Source organism: Rattus norvegicus, chromosome 15 (genome assembly GCF_021556685.1).
Source record: "Rattus norvegicus strain SHRSP/BbbUtx chromosome 15, alternate assembly SHRSP_T2T, whole genome shotgun sequence".
NCBI lineage: Eukaryota > Metazoa > Chordata > Mammalia > Rodentia > Muridae > Rattus > Rattus norvegicus.
This window is the reverse complement of record NC_141548.1, coordinates 53,722,102-53,732,577: the sequence shown is the minus strand read 5'-3', so window position 1 is coordinate 53,732,577 and position 10,476 is coordinate 53,722,102. Positions and strand designations below refer to the sequence as shown.

The 10,476-nt window shown below is 41.3% G+C and overlaps 1 pseudogene; it reads right to left on the bottom strand.

Annotated features, from left to right (window-relative positions):
* Nucleotides 1-4,977: 4,977 nt before the first annotated feature.
* On the bottom strand, nucleotides 4,978-5,887 carry LOC148001038 (coiled-coil-helix-coiled-coil-helix domain-containing protein 2 pseudogene; annotated as a pseudogene).
* Nucleotides 5,888-10,476: the final 4,589 nt, after the last annotated feature.

Genomic DNA, 10,476 nt, shown 5'->3' with positions numbered 1-10,476 from the left:
TCCCTGGGGCCTCAAGTCTCTCAAGGATCAGGTACATCTTCTCCCACTGAGGCCAGACCAGGCAGTCTTCTGCTCGGGCCTCAGGCCAGCTGGTGTATGCTGCCTGATTGGTGGCTCAGTCTCTGGTAGCTCCCTGGACTCTGGGTTAGTTGAGACTGCTGGTCTTCCTATGGGGTTACCTTTCCCTTCAACTTCTTCAGTTCTTCCTCTAATTCAACCATAGTGGCCCCCGACTTCAGTCCAATGGGTGGCTCTAAGTATCTGCTTTTGTCTCAGCTGCTGGTAGGGACTCTCAGAGGACAGCCATGCTAGACTCCTGTCTGTAAGCACATCATAGCATCAGTAATAGTGTCAGGCCTCGGTGCCTCCACATGAGATGCAAGTTGGGCTGGTCACTGAACTGCCTTTCTTTCAGTCTCTTCTCCATTTTTGTCTCTGCAGTTCTTTTAGACAGGAACAGTTCTAGGTCAGAAATTTTGACTGTGAAGTCAGTAACCCTGTTCCTCCACTTGAGGCCCTATCTATGTACTATGAACTCTGAGTTCTCTTTCTCCACTGTTGGGCATTTTGACTAAGGTCACTCCCATTGAATACTGAGAGTCTCTCACCTCTCTGGTTTCTGGTACTTTCTAGAGGATCCCCCTACCTCCCACCACTGAGGCTGCGCATTTCTCTTTTTTCCTTCTTAAAAGGAATGTACATTCATTGTTTTCTGAAAAGCCTTAATAAAAAACAGACAAGAAAAAACATAGTGAATTATTAATTAGTTCCATGGGTTGTAATGGTGCAGTCCTAACCCTCGTCATGTCTTGATTTCTAAGAAATGCAATGAGGCATAGACAAGATGCTGCAGTTTTACACTTTGGGTAAAGAGAGAAGTACAGCAAGTCTAAGTAGCAAGATGTATTTACACCTGCAGTTCCATTTTAAAAACATGGAATCTATCTTCTACTGGTTTTGTTTTGTTGAGACTACTTCCTGCTCTGCAGCCCTGGTTAGTGGGAACTTGCTGTGGAACCCAGTCTATCGAGACAATCTTCCTGCATAATTACAGACGTATCCTTCTGGGATTACAGACGTATGCCACCATGCCTGCCTTAACCCCGTTTACTCTTAAGCAAGGGGATTTGATTTTAATTTCAGTATTCCAAATACTCACCAGGAAGTGTTAACCATATTTTGGCTTTTTTTTGTTCAGATTCAATATAAATGTAACATTTGACAACAGATTCCATATCAAGCATACACATTTTGCTGCTAAGAGAAACACTAGATAATGGGGTAGTAGCAATATTGTAAATGTAAAGAAGCTCTAATAAATTCCATAGAAGCAGGGAAAACATTTCCCTTGTTAGGAGCAAAGGGAAGTTACCCTTTCTAGGAAATGTTTGGGGGGCTGGTGCTAATCTACAGTATCTCCCATCTTCAAACCCTCCGGGACATTTAAACTTTGTGTGGACTGTACTTAATATAAGACATGCCTATAAGACAGAAGTCTGGGTGGTCCCCCTGCTGCCGGAATAGACTTGTTTTTCTAAGCTGGATTATAAGTGCTTCTAGGGAAAGCTTTCTCTCTTGTATTTCTTACGTTTTCCCTAAGTGTCCCCCAAGCCCCTGTTATGCCACTTCAAGGAGTTATGCTAACATAACTCTCTGCCTGAAGAAAGTTGTAATGTAGTATCCTCAATAATGCAGCACTGTCCCGTCTCCTAACATATATCTTGTTGTGATAGTAAGAAGGGAAGGGAAAGGTGAAGGGACTTCGTCTAACTCACTTAAACCCACGCTCTTTCTGAAGGGTTGGAATTCCTATCCAGTCATTTCTCTTCATAGTTCACAATGGGCTAACATAGTTGCCCTTGTCCTTGTGATACGGGCTTTTTTTTTTTTCAGATGTTTTGTTTCTCTTTTTTATTTGTATCTGTGAAGAGGAGAATGAACATTAGTTAGATAATTATCTCAGTCCTGATTATTAACAAGAAGTCTTTATAGATGTAGATGTATGTATTTATATAGACTCTAAAGGAAACATGAACTAAATAAGTCTGAACCCATTAGATATTTTTAAGGAAAAAAAATCTATGAGAATTCTTAATGAAAAGGCAAATGTCTAAGACGTGATAAAGTAAAAATATCTTGATAACTAAAAAGAGCTCTTACTTTTCAGGCTCTCGGTATAGTCACATACATGTTTGAACGAATAATTTAAACACAGTACCATGTATCCCTATTATGTTGAGATCATTCAAAATGAACCAAGAAGATGAAACAATTGGACATTTCATATTGAAGGATGGTAAAATGCAATGCAATGCAATGCAGTTAATGACAGGTCCCTTAAAAATACTGCAAAGGGGCTACCATAGTAGTCCAGGTCCTTGAGTTTGGTCTCCATATTATGGGCATCTCAAGCCCTGTATGTCCAATACTACTGACTCAGTCAAATGAGTATGTCACAAACAAACAAACAAACAAACAAACAAACAAAGAAAAAGAAAGTGAAAGACCCTTCAAAATTCATCAAAGGTTGAAAACTAGCCTGGTATAAGAAAGAACGAGTCAAAGAGATCATATCCAGTGTCCTCACAACACCTTGATTTGACTGTCTTGCTTCAGTGTAACTAGACTTCTACATAAAGGTGACCAAACTCTATGTTTTAGATATGAAGATGGCCATCTTTGGCAGATGCTTCCCTTAGGCCCTCCCTCATTGTGGTCCTAGTTTTTATCCTTTGAGGTTAATTCTGCCTTGAAGATCCAGAAGTGGGTAGAATGGTACAGGGATCCTGAAGTCTCAGGGATGATATATTGTATTGGTTTTATGTGGTAGGATTCTTTGGCATTCTAATAAAACCTATGCACCCAATTCCAATAATAATTGTTCAAATGAATAAAGTAAAATGCCAAAGTGTACAGCACTTATCCTAAAATTCAGATAACAGAGACATGTGGTTGGAAGAAAGTCAAGGTTAAAAGGCCACCAACAAAGAAAGAGAAAGAGCTACAGAAAGAAGATGAGGTTTTCTCTGTAAAGAAGCCAGTTCCTCCCACTCACATCAAGCTACTCATGGAGCTGGGAGCCACTATGCAAGTATGCTCTGAGAGTTGTGGAAGAGACAGGTCAGTCTCTAGCAAGCCAATCCAAGACTGAATTCAGCATGCTACAGAGGAGGGGAGAACACAATGAGCTGTAGACACAGAGCCAGTAAAGGGATGTGGGAGCCTGGAAGGATTTGTAACACCCACCCTTTCCCACAACCCACAACCCACAACTGCTTAGAGGAGCAAAGAGTTCTGAACTTGGGAACTAGACTCAGAGAACAGAACAAGGAATTGAAATGTATGAAAAGAGCAAAGAGCAGAAGAATTTGGAACATGAAGCCACAGACATCCCAAGCAACCCAGGCTGTGGAGAATGTAGCCAAGTGTGTGCTAATAGAGTGTAAAGCTGACAGACACTCTATTTTCCCATGAACCTCGCTCTGACTCTCAACTTTCCTTACCCCAGCCATAAACCATAGCAATGAGGAATAGTAGAGATGGATTACAGGAAGTTGGGGGGTGGGGCTTGCTGCCCTTCAGGACAGATTGATAAAGGTAAACACAGGTTAGCTGACCTTCCGTGCTCTTCCTTGGAGCTCCAGACATAGAGAGCTCTGCCCAGACTTGTCTGAAAAGCATGAGATAGAGATATAACTTACAACCTGGGGAAATCAGGCATGAGAAACGGTCAGAAAATGGTCTTTGACCACAGAAACATTTTTTTCCTAAAAGGACGCTTACTTGTTTAGATTACCGAAACTATCAACCCTTCTTATTTATGAACTCTGGACTTTTAAAATAAATAATAATAATAAAAGACAATGTAAATTTCAGGCAGGAGAAACCATACCACCCCAACCAGAAAAAAAAAAAATCAGAATCAGGGTGGAAATGCAATATCCTTCATCTCATTGTATTGCCCATTTTTATTTTTACTATAGTAATCTTTAATTTTCATGTTTTTATTTACTTAAATATTAGTAGTTATACTTTTTAGTTATACTTTAATAATTCATTTGTTGTGTTGTAACTAGCTTCTGATTTCACAGGCTTTGATATCTGCTATCCCTTTCTCAGAATCTAGTATACAATACTTTTTCTATTTCTCCAGATACCTCTATCCATATTCTTTCTTAAACATTTCCCTTCCTTTATTCTTTTCCTATTCCATCCCTTCTTCACTACTTAGATATCTTACCTTAAGACAACAACAACACCCTATAAACCAGTGGGTCTCAGCCTTTCTAATGTTGCAACCTTTTAATACGGTTCCTCATATTGTGGTGTCCCCCAAAAATAAAATTATTTTGTTGTTACTTCATAATTATAATGTTACTAATGTTATGAACTTCAGTGTGTAAATATCTGTGTTTTCTGATGGTCTTAGGCAACCCCTGTGGATAGATCTGTCAACCCCAAAGGTATTGAAACCCAAAGGTAGAGAACCACTGCGGTATAAGCTAAATTTTCCAAACCAGTATCCCAGTGACTTTCTCTCTGAGCCTCATGGGGACAGAAGTGCCATCACCAACAGTTAACACCAGGACTACTATCAAACCACTGCATCTGCTCCTGCAGCTGGCTTCTCCTGAACATAAATCCAAATGAGGACAACTCACCCGAAGAACTAGCTTTCTTTCTCTTTCTTCCTTCCTTTCTTCCTCCCTTTCTTTCTTTCTTTCTTTCTTTCTTTCTTTCTTTCTTTCTTTCTTTTTTCCCTTCTTTCTTTCCTTCCTTCCTTCTTTCCTTCCTTCCTTCCTTTTTTTTCAGAATAAACTTTTTTTTTAAAACTTACAACACAATTCAAGGAGGCCAAACACTTGCCCAATAACCAACACTACAAGCCTCAGTAAACATCTACAGTTACATCTCTTTCACGGCCATTCTGAAGCAATTGAGCTGGTAGAAATAAGGGTCCATGCTTCTAACTATTAATTATACAGAACAAACTTTACATTTCTCCAGCTTGAATTTCTTGATTCGATTAAACCATTTGCAATCCTGCACTGCCGCAGCACCTCTCTGAAGCCCTCAGAGGGCTTGACATCGCCTTGGTTCTAAGCACACTCTAGAAACTGCTTGATCTCCAGAGAGCAAAATCCAGGAGACTGCTGGTCCTGCTGCAGCTGGGCTCCCTGAGGCTCCTGTTTGTGATGTCAGGTTCCTCCTCTGCAGCCCCCAGTGATGGCATGACCCAGGGAGTGCCCACCGCAGAGCCCACAGCCACACGGGCTGCAGTGGAAGCCATCTGGGCCATCAGGCCTGGCTGCCAACGTGCAGCAGCAGGTGAGCCGGCTGCAGATGGGGCAGCTGCTGCTGGAGGCTGAGCTACAGGTGCTCTTCTGGGAGCAGCCCTCACCTGAGGGGCCCGGTTGGCCAGAGGAGTCGCCCGGGAAGTGCGGGTTCCTCTTCCACAACCTACATCCTTCTTCAGCATCCGGCTTGTAGTCTCAGTGTTCAGAGAAGACAAACTGGCCAGAAGAACTTTCAAATAAAACAAAACAAAACAACCAAAAAACAGTGGGGAGGAAAGGGGAAGAAATAAAAAACAAAAATATGAACATACATCCCAACAGACACAAAGAAACACAAAAATCATGAGACAGCATTTCATTATAGCATTCCTACAAGCTGGTAACTTCTCAATACTTGGAAACAAAGATAATTAGATATGAAATGACAGGAGAAGATTGGAGTTTCCTATTTTACAAAGACTTGAGAGCCATATATAGGACTAAAATAAGCAGATGAATAACAAAAATCAACATTAGGATCTACATTAGAAAATAAAGCAGATCGAATAGTAACATGGAAGGAAAAATTAAAAAACAACCATGGAAGAGGTGTTAGTTAAATAACTCTGTGGAGAAAGACACTTGCCATAAAGCCTGGTCACATGAGTTGGATCTATACAAGCCACATAGCAGAAGAAGAGAGCCAACTCTCGACAGGTGTCCTTTGATTTCCACATACTTCATGGCATAGGCACTCCCAAACACGTACATGCACATGTGTGCACAGAGTAAATATCTACATGCAAAATGAAATTTTTGAAAATGGAGAAAAAAGGGATAGTAAAGTTTCAAAGAGGAACCAAACAGAATTCTGAAAATGAAAGGGACAACAAATTAAATTCACACACACACACACACACACACACACACACACACACACACACACACACTCACACCAGAAATTATTTACCAGACAAGACCAAGCAGCACAGTAAAGGCCAAGATGATAATATAGACAGACACATTTAAAGAAAACCATTAACAAATAAGAACCAAACTCCTCTAATTCTTATGTTCAAGAGACCAAACCTAAGAACTCATTGGACAGAAGGTGCTAAGAAACAGCTTTAGAGCATAGAAAATTGATTCAATGAAATTATAGCTGAGAAATTCCAAGTCTCAACAATCTGAACACACAGGCAGTTAGAGCCCTGAAGAGGCATAACTAGAGAAGAACTCTGCATTATGTCATGGGCAAGATGTCAAAAATAAGGGCCAGCAAGATGGCTCAGCTGGCAGATGCACTTGTCCCAATCTCGGCAACCTGAGTGGTATCTGCAAGACCTACATGAGAGAACTGATTCCCATAAATCATCCTCCAACCCTCACACTTGCTTCATGGCAAGTTCATGTGCACACATATAGTCATGCACATGCAGAAAATAAACAAGTAATGTACTATTCTTTAAAATATAAAGCAAAGAACACCAAAAACCATAAAGGAAAAATATCAACTCACATACAAAGGCAGAAACATCAGCATAATGCTCACCCTTGGTGAGTGACTCCTAAAGCCAGGAAATCGTGGAAGGATATATCCCAAGGATATATGAAGGTAAGTAACTGTCAACCTGGATTGTGATACCCAGAAAAATCTCTCTGAAAATTAATGAAAGAAGAATACTTGAAGACAAATATATCCTAAGGCCACTCTTGATAAAGAAAGCTAGCACTTCAGAAGATATTCTGCAGAGAGCATGAAGAAAACATTTTACCCATGAGAAGACAGAAATGAACCCATTTCATGAGAGGAACAAAGTCACACATGAGGGTCAGTAAGAAATCAATCCTATCCAATAGGGAATTTCACACTGACACTGGAGGAAGAAAAGAACTACCAGTAACCTAACCCAGTAGACTAGCAGCCAGCAGAATCATAGTCAATAGTAAATACCTCCCAATAATACCCGAATTGCAAATGGACGTAACTCACCAATTACAAGATACACACTAGCTGACTTGATTAAACGACAAAGTCCAGGCCGGGTTGCTGGTGCACACGTTTAATCCCAGCACTTAGAATTCTCTGAGAGTTCAAGGTAAGCCTGGCGCATATATATGTATATGTATATGTATATGTGTATGTGTATGTGTATGTGTATGTGTATGTGTATGTGCATGTATATATTTATTATTTCCAGGCCTTCATAATAAGACTTGTCTTATAAAAAGTTCAAATATGTTCTGTCTTCAAGATATTTAACTAAAAAGACAACAAGGTCTAAACGCCACGGCTGGAAAAAAAGGAATGCTGTATCCTGCTGAGATAGCAATTCTCATATCTGATAAGGTAGACTCGGAACAAAACTGCTTAGAAGATAAAGAGGACTACTATATATAGATATGGGGCACCATTCTCCAAGAAGATATAACAACTGTAAATATTTATGCACCAGATATATGAGCTCCCAACTGCACAAAACAAACACTAAAACATCACAGATGTCCAGCTACAGCAGTGGGAGCCTTTAATATTCTACCCACATATTTCCAAATTAAAAGTCATCAAGGAAACTTCAGGGCTAAATTATACCATACATAGATTAATTTGAGTTTAACAGGTGTCTTCAGAGGAGTCCGCCCAACAGATAGGGAATACATACAAGGAAATAAAGGAATGAAGAGCTCCTTTGATTATCAGACCATAGTGGAATAAAACTAGAAATCAGTAGCAAGAGAACCCTCACAAACTACACAAACAGGATTGAACTCTACACCTTCCAATGAACAGTAATCTTTGAAGAAAAATCATGAGAAAAATGAAAAAGTCCTGGAATCAAATTAAAATCCTCCACCAGCCTACTAGAGCCCTTGGGACAGCTATGGCAGTTGTAACATGAAACTCTGCAGATACTTTGTTTTTTAAAGTCAGATGGATCTCAAACAAATAATGTCATGACGTGTCAAAAAACTTGGGGGTGAGAATATAAACCAAATGCTGTAGATAGCAAGAAATAGAGATTGGGGGAAAATTAGAGAGGCAGAGGGGGCGGGGAGCAATGCATGGAGTCAGGTAAAGAGGCTGTTCTTTTTGAAAAATGGAACAAGATTGACAGACTCCTAGATAATCTACAGGGAGAGAGAGAGAGAGAGAGAGAGAGAGAGAGAGAGAGAGAACCAAATCAACAAAAATTATATATGAGAATGACAATCATTAGGGACTTCTTTGAAAGCCTCTATTTCAAAAATCTGGAAAACCTAAGAGAGAGATAAATTTCTAATGACTAAAAATTACAAAAATTAAATCCCACAGCAGGCAATGAGACTGAGAAGTCATTAAAATTCTCCTGGAAACAAAAAGAGGACACTTGGGATTATGGGGTTCTCTTCTGCACTCTTCTACACTTTTAAGTGGGAGCCAATGAGCCCTTCTCAAACTGTTGCCAGTTTGAGAAAGGGAGGGACACTACCAAACTCATTCTGCAAAGCCAGTGTCAGCCTGACACCAAACCAGATAAAGATATAAAACAAGGCTAGAGACCAAAGTCTTTTCCCAACAAAAAGTTGAAACTGAGTTCTAAAACATAAGAAAATTATAAATTAAGACCAAATTGGTTTCATCCCAGGGATGCAGATTATACAATCTTTAACATGTATTTAAAAATACAGTTCCCAAAGATGTGAAGCAATCTGTAACTAAATTATTACGAAGACAAACTGATAACCTCAGTGGAAATTCATGTTTAAAACTCAGAACAGAAACAGAAAGTGATCCATCCCATATGCAGCCACCAAACCCAGTCACCATTAAGGATGCCAATAAGCGCTTGCTGACAGGAACCTGATAAGGAGAGGCTCTGCCAGAGCCCTGCTGATACAGATGAGGATGCTTGCAGCTAACCACTGGACTGAGCACTAGGACCCCAGATGGAGGAGTTAGAGAAAGGACTGAAGGAGCTGAAGTGGTTTGCAACCCCAGTGGAAGAACAACAATATCAATCAACCAGACCCTGCAGAGCTCCCAGGGACTAAACACCAACCAAAGAGTACACATGGGGGGATCCGTGGCTCCAGCCCCATATCTAGCAGAGAACAGGTCTTGTCCGCCATCAATGGGAGGAGAGGCCCTTGGTCCTGTGAAGGCTTGATGCCCCAATGTAGGGGAATGCCAGGGTGTTGAGGTGGGAGTGGGGGCTCTTCAGAGAAGGCAGAGTGGAGGAGTGGGGGGAATGGGAGTGGGGAAAGGGGATAACATTTGAAATGTAAATACATAAAATATCCAATTAAAAAACTGGGGGAAAAAAAGACATGTTCTCTGCCCAGAATTTTGTAAAAGTTAGAATTCAAGGAGGGAAAAAAGTGAGACTTTCAGAGTGAATAAATAGTTTTACAGCATAGGCTGTAATGAGGGTCTCTCAAGTGTATCTTTCTCTTCAAATTTACTGCATTATATACACAAAACCTGTTCAATTTCTTATATGGGAAGCCTTCAGAATAAAGTGGTTTTAAAAACAAAATGGAAACAAGTTGTATATATTTCTCTATACACTCTTCTACTTAAAAAAAAAAGAAGAATAAAATGTGCTTTAAAAATGTTTGATAAGAGCAGCTCTCTGCCCCCAGACCCTGTGAGAGAGAGACCCAACCGCCTGGTCAGGTGGGCACTCCTGAGGCTGCAGAGCGGAAGAGACCACCACACTGCTCACCCCTGCCCACATCCCTGGCCCAAGAGGAAACTGTATAAGGCCGCTGGGCTCCCGTGGGGGAGGGCCCAGGAGCAGCAGGACACCTGTGCCTGAGACACCACCAGAACCAGAAGGAAACAGACCGGATAAACAGTTCTCTGCACCCAAATCCCGTGGGAGGGAGAGCTGAACCTTCAGAGAGGCAGACAAGCCTGGGAAACCAGAAGAGACTGCTCTCTGCACACACATGTCGGACGCCAGAGGAAAAAGCCAAACACCATCTGGAACCCTGGTGCACTGAAGCTCCCGGAAGGGGCGGCACAGGTCTTCCTGGTTGCTGCCGCTGCAGAGAGCCCCTGGGCAGCACCCCACGAGCGAACCTGAGCCTCGGGACCACAGGTAAGACCAAATTTTCTGCTGCAAGAAAGCTGCCTGGTGAACCCAAGACACAGGCCCACAGGAACAGCCGAAGACCTGTAGAGAGGAAAAACTACACGCCCGAAAGCAGAACACTC